We start from the raw sequence: 8,359 nt of genomic DNA on the forward strand, positions 1-8,359 counted from the left end.
GCAACCACCAATCTATTCTCTATGAGTTTGATTTTTGTTTAGTTTTGTTTTTTTAAGGTTCCACTTATAAGTGAGATCATATGGCACTTGTCTTTCACTGTCTGAATTACTTCATTTAGCATAATGCCCTCAAAGTTCATTCATAGGGTTGCAAATAGCTCGTCTTTTTTTTTTTTTTTTTTTTTTTTTCGGTACGCGGGCCCTTTTTTTTTTTGCGGTACGCGGGCCTCTCACTGGCCGTGGCCTCTCCTGTTGCGGAGCACAGACTCCGGACACGCAGGCCCAGCGGCCATGGCTCACGGGCCCAGCTGCTCCGTGGCATGTGGGATCCTCCCGGACCGGGGCACGAACCCGTGTCCCCTGCATCTCAACCACTGCACCACCAGGGAAGCCCTAGCTCGTCTTTTTAAATAAATTCTTTCTCCTTTCACCCACCTCCCAACCTCCTTTACATGGCAAGCTGGAACTCAGCACCTCATTGCAACAATCAGGGAAAGGAGGGATAAAGATCAAGTCTAATTCCCAGGGTAGGATATGTCTTTGGTTTCAGCCCAGCTTCGTACTATGATTCTGGTCATCAGAAGACTGTTGCAAGAACCTTGATATTTCTTAAGTGATGGAAAAGAAACTCCTCTCTCCTTTATACACTGTCGAAGTATTTCTTGCTTACAAACTCTCATCCTATCTCTATAACAGGTCTAAAATTATCCATATTTACTCCTAAATTTACTTTATAAATAAAATCTCTTATTTTCTTTTTCCTGTTAATTTCTCTTTAATTGTGATATCCCCACAAAATTATTTTGCTATTTTAGATTGTAAGGACCCCTAGATTAAAAGCAGGATCTACGTTATTTCCCAGAAAAAGTAAGGAAACACACCTTATGGAAAGTTATTAGAGACATTTGATTATTTGATTTTATTTTCATGGAGATAAAATATTAAATGTCTGTTAAATTATATATATGTATATATGTATATATTCTATGTATGGCTGCATTGGGTCCTTGTTGCTGTGTGCGGGCTTCCTCTAGTTACGGCGAGCAGGGCCTACTCTTCGTTGCGGTGCGTGGGATTCTCATTGCAGTGGCTTCTTTTATTGCAGAGCACGGGCTCTAGAGCTCAGGCTCAGTAGTTGTGGCGCAAGGGCTTAGTTGCTCTGCGGCATGTGGGATCCTCCCAGACCAGGGCTCGAACCCGTGTCCCCTGCATTGGCAGGCAGATTCTTAACCACTGTGCCACCAGGGAAGTCCATTAAATTATATGTTTGACAATCTCCTGAATTAGAAGCAAGACAAGCCAACAGTACATTAGGCTTCTAAGTCTCATTTTCTAACACTATGGACATTGCCTACTACATCTCAAACAATATGCATAATATTTTAACAATTATTTGATTTAATATCCACAATAACACTGTAAGACAGATATTATTATTCCCAAGTTTCAGATACAAAACTAAAGCTCAGAGATGTTAAGTGATTATCCAGTATTTCACAATAACATTCAAACAGGACTGATAGATCACACAGGAATAAATTCTGTAAAAGTGATATTGTTAACATGATATATTCTAGAAAGTAACTTATGTGTATTATGCTAAGGCATGTAGAACCTGAGAATACATTATTTCTGTACTTAAATTTCTCAATTATCTTCCTCTGCCTGTAGTGAATTTAAGGTCATCCTCCAAGCACTGATTTATTGGAGTCAAAAGTTTGACTCTTGGTCTCACAAAGGAGACAGTTTTTCTAAATATGAATTTCCCATTGATATCTGTGCATAAGAAAAGAAGAACACTGTTAGCATTTAAGGGATGTTTCTGAAAGAAAAAACAAATATTCTTCACAGACCAGAGCATAGTGTTTGAGGCCATCTATCAAGCAAGCACTTGTTCCTTGTTCTTTCTGTGCTTATTTATTTACTTTCTAAGTAAAAAAGTAAATTCAAGGCCTGCTGAATCATTTCATAGTGTTCTCTCATATCCTGGTATTGATTACCTTAAAAATAATAATTACTCCCAGGTACCCTTTGTTGACTACATTCTGTGAGCCAGGTTTCTGTTTGTTTGTTTTAAGCTGCTCTGCTCCTCACACAGGTCTTATGCAGTGGGTAGTATTATCCACCTACTCTCCCCTTGGCAATAACTAATAAGGTAGCTGAAACGTGGAGAGATCTCCAGTAGCAGAGAAAGCCGGGATTTGAGCCCAGGATTCAACAGAATAGAAGACTTCTTTAGTATCACTATTTCACATGCTGAGACTTTAAAAAACAAACAAACCAAAAAAACAAACCTTGAAAGTTGTATCAAGGGTAGATTGGTTGGAACTCTTCCCTGAAGCAGTGACTGGATATAGATTGTGCAGCTTACACCAACCCAGTTTTCATGCATCCATCCTTATTACCCAGCACACTTTTTCTCCCATCCTATTCCTCATACCCTCATTGGCCTATATTTTCATGTATCATCTACTCATTTTCCTCCAAGTGTTGATTCCCCTTTATCTTTTTTTCTCCTGTCATAAAATGGACTTCTGTATGCACATATGTTTATATTCACGTATATTCATGAATGAGTGAATGTGAGTGTAGATTGCGCTTGAGAGGGTGTGACAAAAGTTATTTTTATTTTGTTTGTCTTCAAAGATAAAACTCCAGGACACGGTCCCAGGAGGTCAAAGGCGTGGCCGGGCGAGGGCTGTGGCCCTGTGAGCTCCGCATCTCCAGTGGACCTGCCGGGGGCTGCCCTCTACCCCAGGAACAGTTGCACAGGAAGGTGGCCAGGAAGAGGTGCGGTCCCCGTGGAGAAGGGCCACCCCAAAGATATGTCTGAGGGCCTGAGGTCGACTGCGGCGTCCCAAGTAAAATGTTTTTTTAAATAAATAAATAAATAAATAAACTCCAAAGTTGGTTGCCTCCCCTGCTCTAGATGATGGGAGAGGGTCTTAAGAGGAATGCAAGCAGTGACTGAATGACAAAGAGGGAGAGAAACTGCGCAGTAGGCAGGGGTAAAGGTTTGAAGAGGGGAGACTTCAAAAGTTCAGAGTAGAAAAGGATGAAAGTGGAATCAGATTTTCTGTGAGCACCAATTGGTGTTTGATGTCACCACTCATTTTCAGTATGACTTGACTCCTCTTTTAAAATTCCCTTCAGTGTGTGCTGCTGCTATTTTACTTAAGAAGCAGTCTTCTAACCAATTGCTGGTGCTTACTCATGCATTTCCTAGGGGAGAATCCTGCTGCTTCCATTGCCACTCCTTACTACCTTTAATCTTACCTTGAAGAAATCTGCCATGATACCTCTGATAATATTAGAGCAGCAATCACTGTCTCCCCCAACAGAGCTGATACTACATCAGATTGTCCCTTATAATTTCAGACTTCAGAACACTTTCTATTAACATAGTGTTTTTCAAATTCAATCGAAATGGAAAAGTAGAATCATAATGATATTTTACTGTGTTGAAATAAGGGTAAACTTACAAATCTTATAGTAAACACCCTTGAATGAAAGGCTGTGTGGAATAGTGAAAAGAGCATCGACTCTCGAATTTGAATCCCACTAGGAAAGCCATTTAAACTTCCTGATCTCATTTTGTTCAATGATACAATAACAACACTCTTACCAGGTTGTGAGGATTCAGGATGAACTGCCTAGCACTCTACCAAGCACAGAGTAGTGCCTTAATAAATACAAACTATTATTATTAAGTTATTTGATCCACATAGCAGTCATGTAAAGTGAAAAAACAAATTTTTATTTTTCAACATTTTTCCACCAGGTACCTAACTCTTCTCCTTGAAGCTCAGTGGAGTTAATCACTCTTACACTTACTTGTACATTACTGGATTTATCACCTTGCACTGAAATTTTGTATTTACATGCTTGGCTGCCTTTTCTAGACTATGAGCTTTTCAAAAAGAGGGCACATATTGTTAGCATCGCATTTTCAGTGATCAAAGCTGTTCTAGAACTTATTTATGGTGATTAATTTTATGTCTCAACTTGACTGGGCCATTTTGACAAACATTATTCCATATGTGTTTGTGGGAGTCTTTCTAGATGACCTTAATATTTGAATCCATTGACTGAGTAAAGCAGATTGCCCTCCCTAATGTAGGTAGGCCCCACCCCATCAGTCGAAGAGCTGACAAGAAAAAGGTTGAGTAAGAGGAAATTCACCTTGCCTGACCATTTAAGCTGGACCACTGGTCTTTCTCAGCCTTCAGAAGTGGGCTGAAACATGAGCCCATCTTGGATCCCTGGCCTGCAGGCTTTCAGCCTGGAGCTGACACCATCAGCTCACATAGTTCTCAGGCTGTGGAACTCATACTGGAGCTACAAACTGGGTCTCCACCTTGCAGACTGCACACCTTGGGACTTAGCCTCTGCAGTCACGTGAGCCAGTTCCTTACAATAAATCTTTTTATATATAAACACACGTATCCTACTGGTTTTGTTTCTCTGGAAAATCCTGACTAATGCAATATTAAACTGCTTAACTAATATTTGGTGAACTGATCTGATCTCTCAGAATGGAGAAGCATAGCAACACTTTGGTTTTGCCTTTGCCTTATTGCTTTTTGAAAAACAAAAGATTTTTGACATTTCAAATATCCCCAAATAAAAATTGCCCCAAATCCTATTGTCAAACAGACTTAAGAGAGAAAATTCTCTCCCCAGTTAATGAGTTCTCTAAGAGGGACAACTCTTTTGATGGATTTTAAACATTCACCTCAGAAGAATAGGTTTAGAGTTTCAAATTGAATCTCAGCCTTCGATCCACAAATCGATTTCTGATGGAGAAGTGAAGCTCTGGTTTTGACTGGAGGAAGCTAAAATATAGAAATGACTTTTTTTTTTTTACATTAAACAGCTGTTTTTAAAGATTCCATGATTTCATTGTAAGTGAATAAAACACATGTGGATTACATTTCCTTAAAATGCATAGGTTTGAAAAATTAAGGAACCTGGTTTGGGTTTGACTGAAAAGCTTTTGCAACTCAATGCCTATCTCCTTCTTCCATGTCTCTGCCTGAAAGTTTTCTTCTTGCAAACTGCTTTGCCTTCATGAACTCAACATATACAAGAGTGATCACAGGAATATGAAAAATGTTGAAAATCAACCCTGGGAGTAGATTTTTTCTGAAATTTAATGAACCCCAAACCAATCACTAGGCACAACTCCTGAATGTCTCCTTCTGAGAAACCCACACCACCAAAAAATACCAGGCTATTTCCAAATTTCTTTAAAATTGCCATTTTAAACACTACATCATTGAAGTTTGTATCTTTAATCCTAAATCTAATATTTTCTAGACTGATGAATTGTTTGATCTTTTATCTTTGAGGGTAGTTATTTCACTTTGTTAAAAAGAAACTCAGCAGTTTTTTTTCAAGCATAAGATACTTTCTAGGAGAGAAAGAAATACAATTGTTAAGTTCCAGAAAAAGTAGTGAATATGTGCATTCAAATGGCCTTCCCTGAAATAGTTACATTACTGCAAAAATTGTGAACTCTGATTTTGGAAAATAGAAGGTTCACTTGGTCTTGAGTTCAGAGGCAAGATTCATAGGGCAAACATTTAGTGCCCACTTTTTTTTGTTGTTATTTCCATTTTAAATTGAAGGTCTCTCTTTATGAAACAGTAATTGTTAAATATGAGGGATTTGGGGAGGGGGGGTCTACTGCATTTCTCTTAAGGGCTCAAAAATTAGTAAAAAGGAAGATTCTTTGTTACCGCTGAGTTGGTGAAAGGTCACACGGAGTAACTGAAAGATCTGGAGGGTCCCAGGGTATATATGTCCATGCAAGCTCACCACCAGACCACTGCGGTCTGCTGTCTGCACAGACATCTTGTGGTTTGCTGAGTCAATAACTGAAGCTCCCAAAGCTTCTTCCCCAACAAAAATAATATGAGCCTTAATAAAATTGTAATGACTTTGTGTGTAAAGAGTGAGACAGAGAAAGAATCAGTGAAAGAGGAATTGTTAGACTTATCACAGCACTGCCATCAACAAGTATTAAGCACCTATTATGTGCAAGACAACATACTATACCTGTTGGACAGAGTATAAGATATAACCCATACCTGTATTCTCTCTCTCTCTTTCTCTCTCTCTCAACTGTGTTCCCAGTACTTTGACTGAGTACCTTTTAAGTACATGAGGGAATAAATGAATATTTATTGAATGAATTAATTATGAATTAGTTTAAAGGCACAGACTCAGTCACCAAAGTATGGTGATGGTGTGGAAGAAAGAGTAAAGGAAGAAAAATAACATTTCTTGAACCTTTACTGTGTTCCAAGCCTTATGCTATGTACTTGACTTTATGTTATTTCGCCATTATATTAAACCTGTGAAGCAGATGTTATTATTTTAAAGAGGAGGGAATTGAGGTTCAGAGAGGTTAAGATACTTCCACAAGGTCACATAGCTAGTAAATGATAGAGTTGGGATTTGAAGAATTTGGCTTCAACTCTGACAGGATTTGTTGAGTGATTATAGGTGTGTAAGAGTCTGGAAAAGGGGGTCACTGATCATACACTACTACAAAGGAGTGGGAAACATGAATAAGGAACATTTGGGGATTGGAGAAGGAGTAAATATGAGTTCAGTTTGGGCAGATTAAGTTTTCATTGTAATCATTTGCATATGAGCCTGGAATTGGGGTGAAGGCTCAGAAATGAAGACCAATACCTGAGATTAGAGTTGCTATGGAGTTGCTTTGATGTTTATAATTGACTTTAAAACACTTCCACATATACAATGTGATATTCTACATAGGACACTTAGGTTATGAGCCAGGTTCTGCTCATCTCTAATCAAGCATGCATAATCCAAGAGGAGTAGCTGACCACCTACCCAAGAACCCCATTATGCCAAGTGAAATAAGCCAGACAGAGAAAGACAAATACTGTATGATCTCACTTATATGTGAAATCTAAAAGAGTCAAACTCCTAGAAACAGAGAGTAGAATGGTGGTTACCAGGGTCTGGGGATGGGGGAAATGGAGAGAATTGGTCAAAAGAGTACAAAATTTCATATAAAATAGATAACCAACAAGGACCTACCACATAGCACAGAGAACTCTACTCAATATTTTGTAATAAATTATAAGGGAGAAGATGGCAGAGTAGAAGGACGTGCTCTCACTCCCTCTTGCGAGAGCACCAGAATCACAGCTAACTGCTGAACAATCATTGACAGGAAGATATTGGAACTCACCAGAAAAGATACCCCATATCCAAAGACAAAGGAGAAGCCACAGTGAGACAGTAGAAGGGGCGCAAACACAATAAAATCAAATCCCATAACTGCTAGGTGGGTGACTCACAAACTGGAGAACACCTATACCACAGAAGTCCACCCAAAGGAGTGAAGGTTCTGAGTCCCACATCAGGCTTCCAAACCTGGGGGTCCAGCAACAGGAGGAGGAATTCCTAGAGAATTAGACTTTGAAGGCTAGAAGGATTAGATTGCAGGACTTTGACAGGACTAGGGGAAAAAGAGACTATAATCCTGTAGGATACACACAAAGTAGTGTGAGCATTAGGACCCAGGGGAAGGAGCAGTGGCCCTGTAGGAGACTGAATCAGACCTAGCTGCTAGTGTTGGAGGGTCTCCTGCAGAGGCGGAGGTGGCTGGGTCTCACAGTGAGGACAAGGATACTGGCAGCAGAAGTTCTGGGAAGTACTCCTTGGCGTGACCCCTCCCAGAGTCCACCATTAGCCCCACCAAAGAGCGCAGGTAGGCTCTGGTGTTGGGTCACCTCAGGCCAAACAACCAACAGGAAGGGAACCCAGCTCCACCCATTAGCAGACAAGTGGATTAAAGTTTTCCTGAGCTCTGCCCACCAGAGCAACAGCCAGCTTTACCCACCACCAATCCCTCCCACCAGGAAACTTGCACAAGCCTCTTAGATAGCCTCATCCACCAGAGAGCAGACAGCAAAAGCAAGAAGAATGACAATCCTGCAGCCTGTGGACAAAATACAGCATTCAAAGAAAGATAGACAAGATGAAAAGGCAGAGGGCTATGTACCAGATGAAAAAACAAGATAGAACCCCAGAAAAAAAACTAAATGAAATGGAGATAGGCAACCTCCCAGAAAAAGAATTCAGAATAATGATAGTGAAGATGATCCAGGACCTTGGAAAAAGAATGGAGGCAAAGATTGAGACGATGCAAGAAATGTTTAAGAAACACCTAGAAGAATTAATGAACAAAAAAACAGAGATGAAAAATAAAATAACTGAAATGAAAAAAACACTAGGTGGAATCAATTGCAGAATAACTGAGGCAGAAGAACGGATAAGTGACCTGGAAGACAGACAGAAAGGTGGGATTCACTGC

Source organism: Lipotes vexillifer, unplaced genomic scaffold, assembly GCF_000442215.2.
Source record: "Lipotes vexillifer unplaced genomic scaffold, Lipotes_vexillifer_v1.1 scaffold58, whole genome shotgun sequence".
Classification (NCBI taxonomy): domain Eukaryota; kingdom Metazoa; phylum Chordata; class Mammalia; order Artiodactyla; family Lipotidae; genus Lipotes; species Lipotes vexillifer.